Below are 17,886 nucleotides of genomic sequence, written 5' to 3'. Positions count from 1 at the left end.
TGCTCAAATCTTCTCCGCACGGGTTCACTCAGGTTACCGATTTTGTCTCAACTTCCATCAGGCAGAGCCGCGTGTGTTGCCGTAGCCAACATCACAAAAAAATCTCATTTCATGCATTTCATAGGCATGAGTGGCCTGACTTGAAAATATCAGTGGAACCTGCTGCATGGGGGCAGCGGTTGCATACCACTCGGAGGCCCATAAGGTACCTGGTACAGAGTAAGCACCCAGGAAGGGAGGCTGGGTTATTAGTACCGCTGTTTGCCAGGGCTTGGTGTGGCTGATAAATTCTTGGTCTCTTCCCCTTCTCTTCATATCACAGGTTAGCAGGTTCACTTCCCAATGTTACTCATGTCTACAAAATGGTAAGAAAAAGCAACTGTGCGAATGAGGCAAGTTACATGTCCTGGTACCAAAGTGATGGTTACTAAGGCAGTCGGCCTCCAACATGGTCTCCAAACGATTCACACCTCCTGGCATTCCTACATTTCCACAATGAATCAGGCTGGCCTGCATAACCAATAGGATACTGAGGAAATGACTGCATGTGCTGTTCAAGGCTAGGTCATAAAAGGTACTGCAGCTTTAGTCTCACTCTCTTGCATCACTCATTCTGAGAAGCCAGCCGCCATATTGTGGGGAAACTCAGGCAGCCTGCTGAAGTCTCCATGGCATGGAGCTGAAGCCTTTTTGTCAGCCATGTCAATGAGCCATTTAGGAAACAGATCCTCTATCCTCAGTCAAGCCTTCAGATGACCGCAGCCCCAGCTGACATCTTGATGGCAACCTTAAGACAGACCAGCCAGCTAAGCCACATCTGAATTCCTGACCCACAAAAACTGAGATACTAAAACGCCTGTTTTAAGCCACTAAGTTTGGGATAATTTGTACTCCACAGTAGGTAAGGAACTAATACAGAAACAGAGAGACCTTTTAGTTATGAGAGCCTTCCACGGACTATGTTCCCAAAGTGTGTTCCTTGGAATGCTGATCCCAGGCTTTGCTCTGGAAAACCAAGGTCAGTTGAATGGAGGCAGACTGGATTCCAGTCTCCTGTTCAAGATTCCCATGCTCCTTGGCATATTAAAGTAGACCCCTCCAGGCGAGGAAGCTGTTCCCTTAACATAGCACTTCTCAGGGGCCTTTGACTGTGGAACTCTGGTGTCAGAGCCTCAGAGCACGCTTTGGGACACGGAGCCAAACTGTCATGGCAACTGATTCCTTGAATACTTTAAACAATTGTGCCCAATATAAAACTAAAAATAGGCCAGGCCCAGTGGCTCATGCCTGTAATCCCAGGCACTTTGGGAGACTGAGGCAAGAGAATCACTTGAGGCCAGCCTGGCTGGGCAACATGGTAAAACCACTTCTCTAACAACAACAACAAAAGCCAGGCATGGTGGCACATACCTGTCGTCCAAGCTACTCGGGAGGCTAAGGCGGGAAGATTGCTTGAGCCCAGGAGTTCAAGGTTCCTGGGTGACAAAGTGAGACCCTATCTTTAAAATTAAAGGCTGCGGTGAGCTAAGATCATGCCACTATACTCCAGTTTGAACAACAGAACAAGACCCTGTCTCTAAATAAATAAATAAAAATAAAAATAACGAAAAATACTCACAGCCTAATACCCAGAGTCTGACCGGGCATGGTGGCTCATGTCTGTAATCCCAGCACTTTGGGAAGTCGAGGCGGGAGAAACATTTGGGGTCAGGAGTTCGAGACCAGCCCAGCCAACGTGGCAAAACCCTGTCTCTACTAAAAATACAAAAATTAGCTGGGCGTGGTGGCAGGCAACTGTAATCCCAGCTACTCAAGAGGCTGAAGCAGGAGAATCGCTTGAACCTGGGAGGCAGAGGTTGCAGTGAGCCGAGATGGCGCCATTGTACTCCAGCCTGGGCAACAGAGAGAGACTCCGTCTCAAAAATTAATAATAATAATAATAATAATAATATCCAGTGTCTGACCTACAGCATAAGATATAAGGATGAGATGGCTGCTCCGCCATGATGGGCCCCTAGCTCCTGGCTCCTTTTCTGGCTGAGGGGCTGGTTTGCCCTGGGCCACCTCTGGTCCCTCCCATCTTCTTCTTCTTCTTCTTCTTCTTCTTCTTCTATTATTATTATTATTATTATTATTATTATTATTATTATTATTATTTTGAGACTCAGTCTTGCACTGTTCCCTGGGCTGGAGTGCAGTGGCGCGATCTCGGCTCACTGCAACCTCTGCCTCCTGGGTTCAAGCGATTCTCCTGCCTCAGCCTCCCAAGTAGCTGGGATTACAGGCACCTGCCACCACGCCCAGCTAATATTTTTTTTTTTTGGTATTTTTAGTAGAGACGGGGTTTCACTATGTTGGCCAGGCTGGTCTCAAACTCCTGACCACGTGATCTGCCCTCGGCCTCGGCCTCCCAAAGTGCTGGGATCACAGGCGTGAGCCACCACGCCCGGCCTCCTCCCATCTTACAATGAGTGGTGTTGGGCCAGGGTCTGGCCAGGGACCTCAGCCCATTTGGGGAGAACTTGGGATTCAGACTTTGAATCCCAACCCCTAGTGCTAGCTCCCATCAGCTCTGCCACACAAGGACACGTGGGACACATGGGTTGGGCTGCACTCTTGAGCCCCCACCCCTTCGTGGTTGCTGCATCCGGAACACCAAGGCCTCGGAGCTGGGTATTTCTCAGTGGGAATGAAACCATGGTCTTAAAACACAAGCCACTGGAAAATAGCATTTGATATAGAAAAATTCATTTTACAAGCAACTTTTTAAGAGCGGATCCACCCCCTTCAGCAACGGAAGGCTGTGCTCAGAAAACCACATTCTTTCAGGTCCCTGGGGCTGCGTGGGGGTGGGAATAGAAATCTGTCTACACGCTACAAGGCAGAGGTCTTTTCTTTTGTTAAAAACATAATTTTACCCTCATGTTGCTTCGCATTTCCTGGCACACGCATTCTGGGGCTCTCGGGCCTTTCTGGAGGCATCTCTGCAGACACCAAGCGGCCTGCCCACTTCCCTCCAGCCAGAGGCTCAGGCATGGGCACTGAGGGTGAAAAGAATTCGTGACACCCTTACTACAAAGAATGTGGTCCCAGCTGGCACAGCCTCCATCTCACCTGGGAGCCCCTGGCCAGGCCTGCTCCCTCAGAACCTGCATCTGAATGAGACCCCACAGCGAGTCAAGGCACATTAAGGTTGGGGAACGCTTGGATGCACCCTGGTTGCAGGGTGCCCTCGGCCTGCCTCCTAAGGGGCGGCCACACCTGCCTCCCACCCTCCCCTTCCGGGGCCTCTGTCCTATCACAGACCACTTCTCAGAGGGGCTCCAGCAGAATTTCCCAAGACCCATTTCCATGTTTATTCTATACCACAGCATCCCTCTCTCATCACAGAAATCCAGCAAGATGATCATTGCATGACATGGTGGGAAGTCAGGAGACCTGAAAGAGAGGTGACAGCGACATGAAAGACACTTGGCCCTTACAGAACCCTCCCAACCCAGGAGGAAGACCCTGGGACCCAAGGGCTCAGAGAGGGGAAGTCATCTCCCCAAGGTCAGCCTACTAAATGGCAGAGTCAGGGTGATCCCACAGCCACTGAGTTGTCCCGGGATACCCTGCTGTCCAGGGGAAGTGGGAGTGGCTACGGGGATGGTCAGAACTGCACCTCCGTCCAACTGGCTTAGCCCAGCAGTTCCCAATTAGGGGTTCCGTGGAGCAAGCCTTCAAAGGCTCTCTGGTGCGGGGGCTGGCTCCGTGCTATTCACAGCCTCTCCCAGTCCCTGACGGTCACTGCACCTTTACTGCAGGCCAGGCCGCCCCAGGCTTCCTCCACCACATTTCTTTGCTTTGGGTGGGATGGTGTCAGCCCACTGTGCCTGTTCAGTCTGCTGGGAGCTGATGGGAGTTAACAGGCATCATCTCTGTCCTTCAGTAACCCAAAATGAGAACGCTTATGTTACTTAACAAATGCAGTTTGCTTGTTGGGCAAACATGGGCCTTGGGGCAAATAACAGAAGAAGGGACTTTCCCAGTGGGAACAGAGAGAGGAATTAGTTGAGAAATTTGAGGTGCAGAAGGGAAGGTATTTGTCTGGATTATTTTTCAGTGGTGGCACCTGCTCTCTTATCTTTTTTTTTTTTTTTTTTTGAGATAGAGTCTTGTTCTTGTCACCCATGCTGGAGTGCAATGGCATGATCTCTGCTCACTGCAACCTCCACCTCCCAGGTTCAGGTGATTCTCCTGCCTCAGCCTCCTGAGTAGCTGGGATTACAGGTGCCTGCCACCACACCCGGCTAATTTTTGTATTTTTAGTAGAGACAGGGTTTCACCATGTTGTCCGGGCTGGTCTCAAACTCCCAACCCCAAATGTTTCTCCCGCCTCAGCCTCTCAAAGTGCTGGGATTGCAGGCATGAGTCACTGTGCCCGGCCTTTTTTTTTTTTTTTTTTTGAGATGGAGTCATTACCCTGTTGCCCAGGCTGGAATACAATTGCGTGATCCCTGCTCACTGCAACCTCCGCCTCCCGGGTTCAGGCAATTCTCCTGCCTCAGCCTCCTGTGTAGCTGGGATTACAGGCACCCGCCACCACACCCGGCTAATTTTTGTATTTTTAGTAGAGATGGGGTTTTGCCATGTTGTCCGGGCTGGTCTCGAACTCCTGAACCCAAATGTTTCTCCCATCTTGGCCTCCCAAAGTGCTGGGATTACAGGCATGAGCCACCGCACCTGGCCTTTTTTTTTTTTTTTTTTTTTGAGACGGAGTCTTACCCTTTTGCCCAGGCTGAAGTACAATGGCGCGATCTCCGTTCAATGCAACCTCCACCTCCTGGATTCAAACGATTCTCCTGCCTCAGCCTCCTGAGTAGCTGGGATTACAGGCATGTGCTACCACGCCCGGCTAATTTTTTTTGTATCTTTAGTAGAGACAGGGTTTCACCATGTTGGCCAGGCTGGTCTCAAACTCCTGACCTCGTGATCCGCCCATCTCAGCCTCCGAAAGTGCTGGGATTACAGGCGTGAGCCACCACGCCCAGCCCATCTTTTCTTTAAAATGAAGTCTTTGTTTCCCCACTCCCACCCAGCCCTGCTGGCGATGTGGGTGGCCACAGGCTGCCCTGTGAGGCCCAGGATGGGAAGGGGCACCTCGTGCACTCATCCTGGGTTTTCACTGGATGCTCCTCGCCCCACGTTCTCTTGCAAGCTGTCCTCGAGGACATGTGGGCTCTTGTCTGCAGGTTTCAGGGGAGCCTGGCAGAATCCAGCCGCAGACACACTTGAATTTCTTGTAGAAACCTGCACCAAGCGTGGGGGTGCGGCCAGCCCAGAAGCATTCCAGGGAGTGGGGTCTCTGTGGGGCTTCCACCTCAGCTGCTTCCCTGGCTCCTCCCAGGCAGACCTCTTCCCTCCCCTACCCCTCTCACTTCCACCCCACAACCACAAGAGACTGGAGGCCTTGGAGATACTGGTCAGGAGAGTGCAAAGGTTAAAGGTGAGAGCTGGAAGGTCAGATGGATACAGCAGGTGCTGCTATCAACTGGCAACTTCAGCTCCCAGCCTCTGCCCCAGACACATTTCCTCCATCTGCTAGCAGCCTGGAGGAGGTAGGGTCCCCAGAGCCCATGACGACCGGAATGCGTCTTCTCCATTCTGGACTGGAAGCCACTTCTGGGCACAGCACAGCATTGCCCGGGAGGGACACAAGGGCTTATTCTTTTTTTTTTTTTTTTTTTTTTTTTTGAGACAGGATCTTGCTGTGTTGCCCAGGCTGGAGTGCAGTGGCACAATCAAGGCTCACCGCAGCCTCAACCTCCTGGGCTCAAGTGATCTTCCTACCTCAGCCTCCAAGTAGCTGGGACTACAGGTGCGCACCAGCATGTTCCGCCAATCATCTTACTCTTTGTAGACACAGGGTCTCACCACGTTGCCCAGGCTGGTCTCAAACTCCTGGGCTCAAGCAATCCTCCTGCCTCAGCCTCCTTAAGTGTTGGGATTACAGGTGTAAGCCTGGCCCACAAAGGGTACTTAGAAATGGTTTTTACGTGTCTAGTAGCTGGACACCCAGGTTCAGAGGTCTCCAGGACCATGGACCAGGACATTCTTGGGAAGGGAAAGCCAATTGGGTTTCAAATACGGCTTAAAAAGGAGTCCACTTTGAGATGTAAAAGATGCACCATCCATCCACAATGAAGGACCTGAATTCTGATGGGGACACACCGCCAGGAGACTTTTTTTTTGAGACGGAGTCTCGCTCCATTGCCCAGGCTGGAGTGCAGCGGTGTGATCTCAGCTCAATGCAACCTCTGCCTCCCAGGTTCAAGCGATTCTCCTGCCTCAGCCTCCCGAGTAGCTGGGATTACAGGCATCCGCCACCACACCCGGCTAATTTTTTGTATTTTTAGTAGAGACGGGGTTTCCCCATGTTGGCCAGGCTGGTCTTGAACTCCTGGCCTCAAGTGATCCACCCACCTCAGCCTCCCAAAGTGCTGGGATCACAGGCGTGAGCCACTGCACCTGGCCAAGAAAACTATTTTTAAGCAAGGTCCGTGGGGGGTCTTTTCGGTGATTTTGTACGGGATGGATCAGTTCTGCAGCCCTGGGTGGCCCCTCTTAGGCCCATGTGTTCACAGTCTGTGGATGTGTCCCCCTCTCCTGGGAGACGTAAGCGACTCCAGGGCAGGGACCATGTGTGGTTCACGCTTGTTCCCAGAAAGTTCCCCGAGTGCCCAGCTGCCAGAACTCAAAGTCTGTCTGGGGTTGGGGATGTGTCTCCCCCACCAAGCTGAGCCTTGCTGAAGACCAGGACTCCATCCTACTCACTGGAGCACCTGGGGCTCAGGCCCACAGCTGGGCTACTGACTTTTCTCACTGTGGGACCTTCAGCTGGGCCTCTTAGCTCCCTGTGCATCTTCCTCATCTGGGAAGTGGCAATTTCATCTAGTTGCACCTCATGGGGTGGAGGTGAGGATGACCTGGGCAGTGAAGAGGCTGGCATGTCCCAGCGCACAGACCTGCCCACAAGTGGGGCCTTGCTGTCTGGCACTCCCCATGCAACGCTGGGCACAAGGAAGGTGCTGGTACTCCCTGGAGTTCAGGCAGATGTTTTTCCAAAATAACATTTCTTTCTTTCTTTCTTTCCTTTTTTTTTTTTTTTTTTTGAGACAGAGTTTTGCGATTGTTGCCCAGGCTGGAATGCAATGGTGCGATCTTGGCTCACCACAACCTCCACCTCCTGGGTTCCAGCCATTCTCCTGCTTCAGCCTCCCCAGCAGCTGGGATTACAGGCACGCGCCACCATGCCCGGCTAATTTTGTATTTTTAGTAGAGACGAGGTTTCTCCATGTTGGTCAGGCTGGTCTCAAACTCCCAACCTCAGGTGACCCACCCGCCTTGGCCTCCCAAAGTGTTGGGATTATAGGTGTGAGCCACCATGCCCAGCAACAACATTTCTTAAAGTACAGGGATAACGATGGTGTGTTTTTGGTGGGAGATGTGAGGGTTTGCTTTTGTTTTTTGTTTTTAAGGGAAAGCTTGACATTTCTCTTCTTTATCCCATTCCCCAGCAGACTAACACCAGCCAAGCTCCTGCTGCCGGGCCAAGCACTATACCGGGCCACATATTAAGGAACAGGAATTCAGGACATTTGGAAACCAACTTCCAAAGGGTCCAGGGTAAGGAGAGAGAGATGACCTCCTGGGACCCCACCCTCCTGCCTGAGCCCAGAACCCTAGAAGCCAGTCCCAGCTGCAGACACGTGCCCACGCCAGCCTCCCACACACGGTGCTCTCTGAGTCCAGGCATGCTCATGGTCTTTTGAGGAGAGAGACTGATTGTGTTAGGGACCTTGCACCTACAAAATCCATCAGCCTGTACATGGTCGGACATTCGCTCAGGACAAACAAAAACCAGCAAACTCTAATATCCACGTGCAGGGCCTCTCCGGCAGTGAGTGACAGCAGTTTTGGTCTTTTGGCCAGACATCAAGCAAGACACCTTCCATGCAGGAACTCAACCTGTCCTCATTTCACAAGTGAGGAATCCAAGGTTCAGAGAGGTCCAATGAGACTCCCAAGGCCACTCAGTGGCAGGGCCAAGCTCTAACCTTGAGAGTCTCTGATTATAACCCCGGTCTTACCAGGACACCTGCTTAAACCCCTCTGAACCAGGGGTCCCCCAGGAGATAAGCAACAGGTATCAAGTGCACATATGAATACCCAGGCCGGTCGTCACATAGTAAGGTTATATGTACTGAGAAAACTTCTCAGAGTGGGAATCAAAGTGACAAAGATGGAAAATTTGAATCAGGTCATGCAAAACCAAGTGACTCTAGAAGAATGCAGCTTCTCTGAGACTGAGCTAACTCTGGCCAACTTTTGCCTGATTCCCAGATAAGCAAGGAAAAGGTTGGGGGGCAGATAGCAGTTCAGAGGCCTCACTGGTTTTAGTATAAGGGCCTGAGAATGGGCGGAGGCGGGGGAAGACTCAGGCTCTGAGGCTCTCTTGGGGTGGGGGTATCTTAAGCAGCTGTGTGAGGTGGGAGCCAGAAGTGGACTCTTGAGCCAGACAAATCTGATGTTTCTTCCAAGCAAGCCATGTGACCTCTCTGACCCTCAGTCTCTTCATCTGAAATGTGTCCAGCAAAGCTTTATTGACTAGCTGCTCCATGCGGGGCTGATGCTGGGTGCCAGGGACTCAGCAATGAATGGGAACCAGATTGGAGCCCTCACCAAGCTCACTCCTAACGGGGAGACAGCGAATTTGGAGATGAGCAGGTTCTGACATCAGCTGTAAGGAAATAACGCAGGGATGAAATAATCCCTTTCTCGGGTGGGGCTCAGGGTGGGCATCCGAGTCAAGGCTGAGTCCAGCACGGACCCCGGGTGAGTGCTCAGTCGGCGGAAGCTGCTTTTGAGGCTGCAGAAGTTCTATTACCATAACCTGAGTAAAATGGGGCAGCCTTGGGGGCCAGTCTCATCACGGTGTGACGCTCAAAAAAACACCAGTCTGACATCCCCAAATCACTGAAAAGCAGTTTAAATCTTCCCGAAATCTTTCAAAGAGACACCAAAGGGGAAATCCTTTGCGTACCACACACAAAAGACGTTTTCAAGCCTCTCTGCCGGGAGGTCTCATGGTAGTTGCCTCCAGAATATCTCCCTTCCCGCTCCCTCCTTTTTATCCTTATCAGAGAGGTGGGAGCGCTGGGCCTGGCCCCAGGAGACAGGGGACTGCGCTGGATCCAGCCTCAGTCCTCCCTAGCTGTGGGCTCCTGGGTGCATTGCTTAACTACTCTGTGCCTCAGTTTCTTCATCTGCAAATTATAGATAACAATCGCACCACCTGCAAGAGGCTCTTGTGGGAATTCTAGGAAAAAATCCCCATGAAGGCAGGCACACAGCTAGACTATTGACGTGTGAGCTACTAATATGATTTCTCTCTGCCTCCCTCACCCACCTTTCCTTTGCACCCCACTCCAGTTAGGAGCTCTGGGCAGTGACTCCTATAGGTCAGTATGTGTTTTCTAGGTCCCACCGCTCAGCAGCAGCTCCAGCCACTGTCCCAGACAGCACAGGGAAAAGGCCAGGGCTGGACAGGCAGAACTGGGAACTTTCTTAGGAGGGGACAACAGGGCCTGGGACCATGTTTACCCCTGCCCCTCTAAGGCTGCATCCTCTCTTAGGTGGGACACACAAAGGGCAGTGTCCCCCGGGCATCAGTGCTCTGAGGGCAGAGCCAAGCGAATGTCCCCTTAGGGCCTGCCGATGTGCTGGGGAAACGTCGTTCCCCACCTATGAGGCTGCTGCTTGCTCCAAGCCTGGGTGCCATGGCCAAGATGGCTCTACCTGGCTGCCAGGGTCACACAGCAGAGGATTCAGATGTCTCACTTCCTGAGGGGCTCCAGGCCAGGCCCTGGCAACACAGCTGTGAACAGCCATGTGGTTCCTGCCCTCATGGAGCTCACAGCCCTGTGTGCAAAGCAGGCAATCAGGGCCTGAGCATGGGGTGCGAAACCCAGAGTGGGCAGAAGAGGACGGGCTGGGCACCAGAGAGGACTTCCCAGAGGAAGAGGCACTGAAGGGAAGGGCTCGTGTGGGAAGAAAGGGGGTTCCAGGCAGAGGCCACAGCCTGGGCAAGGGCCTGGGAGAGAAAAGTGGTGGGTTCAAGGAGCTGCAGGCTTCCTCGCCCACCTCCCCCCACAGGTGAGGTTTATCGCTCAAGGCCTCATACGCCATCTCATGTGGTCCCTGCTGCCACCTGGAGAGGTCAGAGGGCAGGAACTCTTACTCCCAATTCACACTGGGACAATTCCCATCTGGACTAGTATCCCCATCGCCTGACTCCTGGCTCAGGTGAAAGAGTCAACATGCAAGGCTGGGCCCGCAGCAACCCTGGCATTTGACCAGCAGCCAGGTGGGCCCAATTTTCATCACCTGCCTTTAACAGATGAAGAAATGGAGGCTTAGGGAGAGCACAACACCCCTCAACTGCCGCAGTTTTTGTCTGTCTGGGGGCCCTAGGACAAGCCTGAGGTGCAGAAAAGCCCTCCCTGGGTGGGGCAAGAAACAGAGCTGGGAACAGGGGTGACTTGGGGTGAAGGAAGGAGGGGAGCGGGGATGGGTTTTGGAAATCCACACCGGGCAGGGAAAGGCGAAGGAATGTGGGTGAGACGGGGTGCGCCGGTCCCGGAGGGGCCCAGGGCCTCAGGCAGCCCCCTCCCTCCTTGCCTCCCAGGTGAGACCCTAACTTCGCGGAAGACGACACCCCCCTCAGCTGGGCGGGGAGAAGGGCCACCGCCTCCTGGCCACCCAATCAGAGACATTCCCAGTCTGATGGCGGAGGCCGCCAGGGCCAAGGGCTCCCAGGGCCTTCCCCGGGGAACCCCCGAGACCTGACCCGGACTCGGAGGCCCACCGCCCATCGCCTGCCCCCAGCCTCATTAGCACCGACACCCGTCGTCCTCCCCTCGGTTTCCGATGGCTCCAGAATTTAAAGGTTAAATCCTAACCTCGTCTCAGCAGTTTCTCCCGGCTTTGCCTACCCAGCGCCAGTTGCTGGTAATTATATGCATCTCCGAGCAGCCAATCAGCTGTCAGACTGACAGATACTGATCTTTTCGTTTTATTTTTAGCTCTGTGCTTCCCCCTCTAGTTGCAAAAAAAAATTCTGTTTGTTCTGTGTGCTGCTGCCTCGCTCCCAGCCCTGCAGCCGGCTCTCATCTCCGCCAGCCAGGCGGGAGCAGGCAGCCGCCGGGGCTGGAGCCTGCGGTCCCCGCCCGAAAGCGGGGAACAGAACGTGCCTGCCGCCCCCGAGCTGCGGACCGCCCTGCCCAGGGCAGCCCCCGCGGCTGCCATGGGGAAGGGAGGAGACCGGGGCGCTGTGGGCACCTTGGATGCAAACACCCGAAGAGCTGTGCTCAGTCTTGGGGGCCACGCATGGGAGGAAGCAAGCCCGTACTTGCGGGCTGGGGGCTTGGAAAGACACACCCAGAGACAGCGAGAGACAGAGAAACATACACAGGCAGAGACAAGCTAGACTAAGGGCGGAGGAGAAAAAGACAAGCACGTTCGCCCCTGGAAGCCCTCGTCCCCCATCCCCCAGAACCGAACAGAAGGGGTCAGGAATGGCCTCAGCCCCGCCCTGGAGGGGGACTCAGAGGGGAGTTTCCAGCCCCGGGGCCCCGCAGAGCTCGGACCCGGAACCTGGGCCGCCCCTCCCAGGTCTGGTGCCTCATCTGCCACGCAAGGGCGAGTGAAGTGCTCTTCAGGGTCATTTGCGAGTTGTTCTGGAAGGTTCTGTGGGCCTTCCTGGAGGCTGGCAGGTGTAGGGGCCTGGCCGGAGGGAGGCCCCTATTCATACAGCTTCTCTGGAGGGAGAGACAGCAACTGAGGGCCAGGAAAGCTCTTAGGTCCCAGTGAGTCTCCCAGACAGTGGAGGGGTCTGATCCAGGGGGGCCGGCGCTGAAGAGTGATGGGAATGATTGTGAAGTTTCCTTCCATCCTCGCGGCTCTCTACAATTTGCAAAGTGTTCCCTTTGCCCCAGTGGCCTCTCTTTCTGCCCCACAGTTAGCTCCAGAATGGAGGGAAATAGGGGTCTGGGAGGCCTGGCGAGGCTCACCTGTTTTCTGATGGGCCCTGGGGCCGGCATCGGGGGAGTGTGGCTTCATGGTTCCGGCTTTGAGGCACAACTCACCTGGTTCAAGCCCCAGGGTTGCTGTTTACCAGCTCTGTGACCCTGAGTAAATGGCTGGAGCTCTCTTGGCCCCAGTGTCCCCATTGGGAAGGTGGGCCCCCACCCCACCGCGCACCCCACAGAGTGGCTTGGGGCCAGAAGTCACTCTGTCTGGGTGCTCCTCCTGGCCCCGGCCTCCACGGGCCCGGCACACTTGTGAGCAGGTATTATTAGCTTCTCCGTTTTGCGGATGGGGAAACTGAGGTTCATGTGACTCGTAATTGGCAGAACTGGGACTAGAAACACCCCCCCACTTTTGGCTTCCTTTTCTCTGACACCACAGATGGCGCGCTGAGAAAAAAGAGAAGAGCAGGAGAAGGGAATTAGGAGCCCGAGAGAGATGGAGGGAGGCAGAAGCGCCGTGATCAATTACTTGGGCTATAAATTTCTGCTGTTTTGCAAAGTGAGCACACAACCTCCGAGAGGCAGAGCTCCCTGGGCAGGCTCTGGAGAAACCAAACAGAGCCAAGCCCCGCAGCAGGCGCTTTTGATGGTGGGAACCGGAGAGGGAGAGGAGTCGAGCTCAAGGGTGGGTGGGACAAGCTGGGGGTACAGCAGAGGGGGCCAGGGGAGGGCCAGAGGCGAGGAAGGAAACCCAAGTGTCAGTGAGCTTGGGAGCTGTGGGAGCCCCCTGGGAAGGGGGCGGCCTCGTGCCTCCCCGGCATTCTGTCCCACTGCTGGGGGGTGGGAGAACCAGGTCTGGGCACAAGATCGTGGGCCCCCTGCCACTGCATTCGAAGCTGGTACAGGGCGGGGGCGACGGGGGGCAGGAGGCCCTTTGAACCTCACCTTCCTCATCTGCCAAATGGGGATACTGACGACATCCATCCCCAGGGATTGGTATCTAGGGTATAAGTGGCTTAGCCTGGGGCCTGGCACACAGCAAGGAGAGTTGTTGTTGTTGTAAATTTTTTGGAAGATTACCAAGGGCAGAAGTGTTTGGTAACTGGTGGTTTGGAGACCAACTTAATTATTTAAAAGGTGGAAAGTGGTCCCCCCTGGGAGGAAGGGTGATGGAAAGAGTTTCCCACAGTGGGGATAGGTTGGGCAGGGCATTAGACCTGTCTCTTGGTCTCCCAGCCATGGAGGGGCTGTGGACAGGGGCCAGGATGCTGTGTGTAGCTGGGAAAAGAGGCCAGAGCCAGCTGCCCAGGCTCTGACTCCTGGACTCCACCTTCCTGGAGCCCTGCAGTGGCTCACTTAGGAAATGAGCTGGAAGCAGAGGCCGGCTTCTGTCTTGGAATCCAAGTGCCCCAGGGAACATGGGATCCTGGGAGCAACCCCCTCAGGGCCTTCCACACTGTGGAACTGCAAAGAATGTAGCGTTCCAGAAGCGGCCCCTGTGTGCTCAAACTTCTACTGTGCAGGAGGAAGTTCCCAGTGAGCCAGCCCTGGCCCTGCCCACAGGGAGCAATTTGTCAGGGAGAAGGGAAAAAAATAGATACGCCTGACCCCTGAACCTTGGTCTTTCAACCCCAGACAATGGTCAAAGTAAATGGGAGGCTGCAGAATGGAAGAAGAAGGCCACAGACTACAGACACGAGGAAGGAGGAAAGCAGGGGTGGGAACCTGAGGGCAAGTGGTGAAGCCCAGAGTCACCGTAAATCAGAGCCCCAGAGAAGATGCCCTGAGGTTCAGGCAGGCGCTAGGCTCAGGGCCGGAGGCAGACACTCTCCAGCTTCAGAGATCCCAGGCCAAAGGCACTGAAGGAGCTCTCTATTTTAAAGGAGCCCTAAGATGGATTCCTTTTCAGTGGAAAAGGACTTCCCCTGGATGGGGATGATGAAAACGTTGACTTAGTCATAACAAATGTAAGAAACAGCCCCCGAAGAGAAGTTTATTTCTTGCTTGCATTACAGTCTCCTGGGGGCTGGTGGAGGGAGGGGCAAGGGCTCTGCTCCATGTGGTCACTCAGGGGCCCAGGCCTCTTCACCCTGTGACCCTGTCATCACCTAAGGCCTTAACCTCCTCTGCTGTAACCAGGTCGAAGAAGAAAGAGGGAGCGTGGAGGATAGCATGGAAGGATGTTTGTGGACCAAGCTAAACCAGGGCAGAGGAGACACATCATTTCAGCTCCCGTTGCACAGGCCAGAGCTGGGTCACGTGGCCACTCCTACCTGCAAGGGAGGCTGGGAAATATAGTCCAGCTGCATGCCCAGGAGGAAGCCAATGAACCAGGGTTTGGTGAAAACATAGCAATCTCTACCTCAAATGCTGTCCTCTTCAGGTGGATGAGTTGACATGAAGCGACGCTAACAAAGTGCCCACTGTACCTGGCCTCTGACCTGTGTGCCAAAGCTGCTAATCTGGAAACCCAGAGGCTGGTCGCCTTAGGGTCAGGACAGGCCTCTGAAGGCTGCTCCTCTACCTCCTCTGGAAACTGTACCTTAAAGCATGCCAGCCTGGGCAACATGGCGAGACCTCGTCTCTACTAAAACAACACAACAACAAAAATTAGCCAGGTATGGTGCCTGGCACCTATAGTCCCAGCTACTCGGGAGGCTGAGATGGGAGAATCGCTTGAGCCCGGAAGGTCAAGGCTGCAGGGGTCTGTGATCACACCACTGCACTCCAGCCTGGGTGACAGAGTAAGGTTCTGCCTCAAAAAATAATAAAAGTAAAAATAAAGTGTGCAGAGAAGGAACAAGGGGAGTAGAGGAAGGTTTTTTGGTCTAAGGAAAGCAGCTAAAGCCTTTATCAGATTCCCAAAAATTTGAAGCAAAGGGGCTTAAAGAGAAGTGGACCACTGCCTATTAAAGCAACAGCCTTGGTACTAGGACATTGGTCCTTATGAGCCCAACTACACAGAAGCTGAGGATTCCCCAGCTGTCATCCCCTCTCCCCAACCAGGCATGCCCCATAGACCTCCAGGGTCAGGGCAGGGAAGGCCACCACCGATCCTCAGCAGCAAACACACCAGTCCAAGTCAGCCATGATGACCAAAGCAGCCACAGGGCCATGGGGCGTCAGCATGGGAGGCGAGTTCAGCCGTGCAGATGGAGAAACTGAGGCCCAGAGAGGGGCCATCTTGCCCAGGATCATGCAGTGAGTCAGGGCAGAGTCGGGTGGCATTCAGTGTCTAACCAGTCAGGTTTCTGTGGTTATAAGCAAGAGAAATGGACTTTGTTTGACTTGAGCAGGAAGGGGCTTTATCATCAGACCAGGAGGGAGCTCAGAGAACGGAAGCAAAGGCCAGAGATCCAGGCGGGCCTCGGTGAGGATGGGATGAAACCAGGGCATCTTCCAGAGCAAGGAAAGACTCAGTGACCACCCCAGGGGTTGGCCATCAAGAATGAGGCCAGATGAGCATCTATCTTCAGGGTAGGAGGGCTGGCGACCAAGATAGGGCTCCAGGCCTGCTGTGGCTTGAATGTGTCCCCCAAATTTCATGTGTCATAGAGAACTTAATCTCCAATGGGGCAGTATTGAGAGGTGGGAGCTTTAAGATGTGATTGGAGCCTGAGGGTTCTGCCCTCAGGAATGGATTAATGCATTCGTGGATTTCAATGGATTAACGGGTCATCATGGGAGGGAAACTGGTGGCTTTATAAGAAGAAGAAGAGAGGCTTGAGCCAGCTCATGGGCCACTCTGCCCCCTTGCCATGTGATGCCCGGCACTGCCTGGAGACTCCGCACAGATCCCCACCAGCAAAAAGGGTGTCACCAAATGTGTTCCCTCGACTTGGGACTTCTCAGCTGCCATAACTATAAGAAATACATTCCTTTTCTTTATATATTACCCAGTTTCAGGTATTCTGTTATAAGCAACAGAAAACAGACAAAGACGAGGCCCATCCCTTGGCCAGGCAGGACAGGGGCATCTGGGCTGACAGCCCACTCCCCAGGCTACACACTTCGGGGGAGGTCCCCATGAGGCAACTGGGGGTCTCTTGCCAGAAAAGGGGGGCTTGGGTGCTGGGCTGGCCAAAACAGCAGATGTCCACCCTGGCCTCCTGCACCGGGGTTGTGCGATCAAAACAAAACAAGCACGGGGCTGGATTCCTGCAGCCGAGAGCTACAGGCTAACCAGGGAGTCCGGCCCAGAGCACAGCCGAGAATCAGGGAAAACAGAGGCTCTCTGCAAGCTCGCTCTGCGAACCTGGGACCCGGATTCCAGGCTCTACGGCTCCCCCAGGAGACTGGCAGCTCCCTGAGGGCAGTAAGGGAGGCTCCTGGCCCCACTCCAAGCTGGGCTCATGTGGGGCTCGCTGAGACCAGTCTGTGGAGATTTCACAAGCCAAGGATTCACACTGAAGGAGGAGCTGAGGCCAAGGGCTGGGGGTCCAGGTGGAATTTATCCCAGGGGGCTGGGAGGTGGAGCGGGGAGAAAGTCCAGGAAGTCCAGCAGGGCCTGACTCAGGAGCTCAGCACTGGTTTCACTCCCACCTCCCCACCCCACCCCAACCCCGGCTCTGGAGGGAGGCCAGTGGCTGATACTCAGTGTTCATGCTGGCAGGAGCGAGAAACCAGAGAGAAAGGAGGGATGGTGCGACAGTCAGTTTCCTGTGTCCACTCAGGGGAGGCTGCAGTCCCCACCTCTTGAATCAAACATGAATCTCTGTGTTGCCAGGAAGGTATTTTGCAGATGCGATTAAAGTCCATGATTGCCAGCCGGGGGCGGTGGCTCATGCCTATAATCCCAGCACTTTGGGAGGCTGAGGCGGGTGAATCACTTGAGGTCAGGAGTTCGAAACAAGTCTGGCCAACATGGTGAAACCCCATCTCTACTAAAAATACAAAACTTTGCCAGACATAGTGGCCCGTGCCTGTAATCCCAGCTACTCGGGAGGCTGAGGCACGAGAATCACTTGAACCCGGGAGACGGAGTTTCCAGTGAGCTGAGATGGTGCCATTGCACTCCAGCCTGGGTAACAGAACAAGAGCCTGTCTCAAAATAAATAAATAGTCCATGATTGGTTGACTTTAAGAATGGAGATTGTCGGCCGGGTGTGGTGGCTTATGCCTGTAATCCCAGCACTTTGGGAGGCCAAGGCGGGCGGATCACGAGGTCAGGAGATCGAGACCATCCTAGCTAACACAGTGAAACCCCGTCTCTACTAAAAATACAAAAACATTAGCCGGGCATGGTGGCGGGTGCCTGTAGTCCCAGCTACTCAGGAGGCTGAGGCAGGAGAATGGCGTGAACCCGGAATGCGGAGCTTGCAGTGAGCCAAGATCGCACCACTGCACTCTAGCCTGGGTGAGAGAGCAAGACTCCATCCAAAAAAAAAAAAAAAGAAAGAAAGAAAGGGAGATTGTCTCAGATACTCTGGGTGGGCCTGACTCAATCTGGTGAAAGGCCTTAAGAACAGGGCTGGGGCTTCACTGCCTGTGGATGGCAGCGTGTGCCCAGGTGGAGATTTCCAACTGCCCTTTCCGACAGCCTACCCTCTAGATTTCAGACATGCTTCTCCAGCCCCCACAATTGCATGAGCCAATTATTTGCAATAAATCTCCCACTATCGACCTCTTACTGCTTCTGTTTCTCTAGCAGAACCCTGACCAGCACAGCTGGCAGGAGGACAGTGGGGAAGTGGGCTGGGAGGTTCTGAGGACCCTCTCTAGGTAGGAGCATCACACCTGCACAAACAAGCAATAACTAGGTCCTGTCCCTCACGCAGCTGGGAAGCAAGGACAGTGCCACCCGCAGGGGCCGTGC

At 54.1% G+C, this 17,886-nt stretch overlaps 1 non-coding gene across 1 annotated transcript; it reads right to left on the bottom strand.

Moving 5' to 3' along the window:
- Positions 1 to 8,175: 8,175 nt before the first annotated feature.
- On the bottom strand, positions 8,176 to 11,135 carry LINC02913 (long intergenic non-protein coding RNA 2913). Its single transcript, XR_008510151.1, has one exon. It is a non-coding gene; the product is annotated as a long intergenic non-protein coding RNA 2913 (transcript).
- Between the last annotated feature and the right edge of the window lie 6,751 nt (positions 11,136 to 17,886).

Source organism: Pongo abelii, chromosome 13, assembly GCF_028885655.2.
Source record: "Pongo abelii isolate AG06213 chromosome 13, NHGRI_mPonAbe1-v2.0_pri, whole genome shotgun sequence".
In the NCBI taxonomy this organism is placed as follows: domain Eukaryota; kingdom Metazoa; phylum Chordata; class Mammalia; order Primates; family Hominidae; genus Pongo; species Pongo abelii.
Note: the sequence above shows the minus strand (reverse complement) of the source record. Positions and strands in the feature narration are given on the sequence as shown.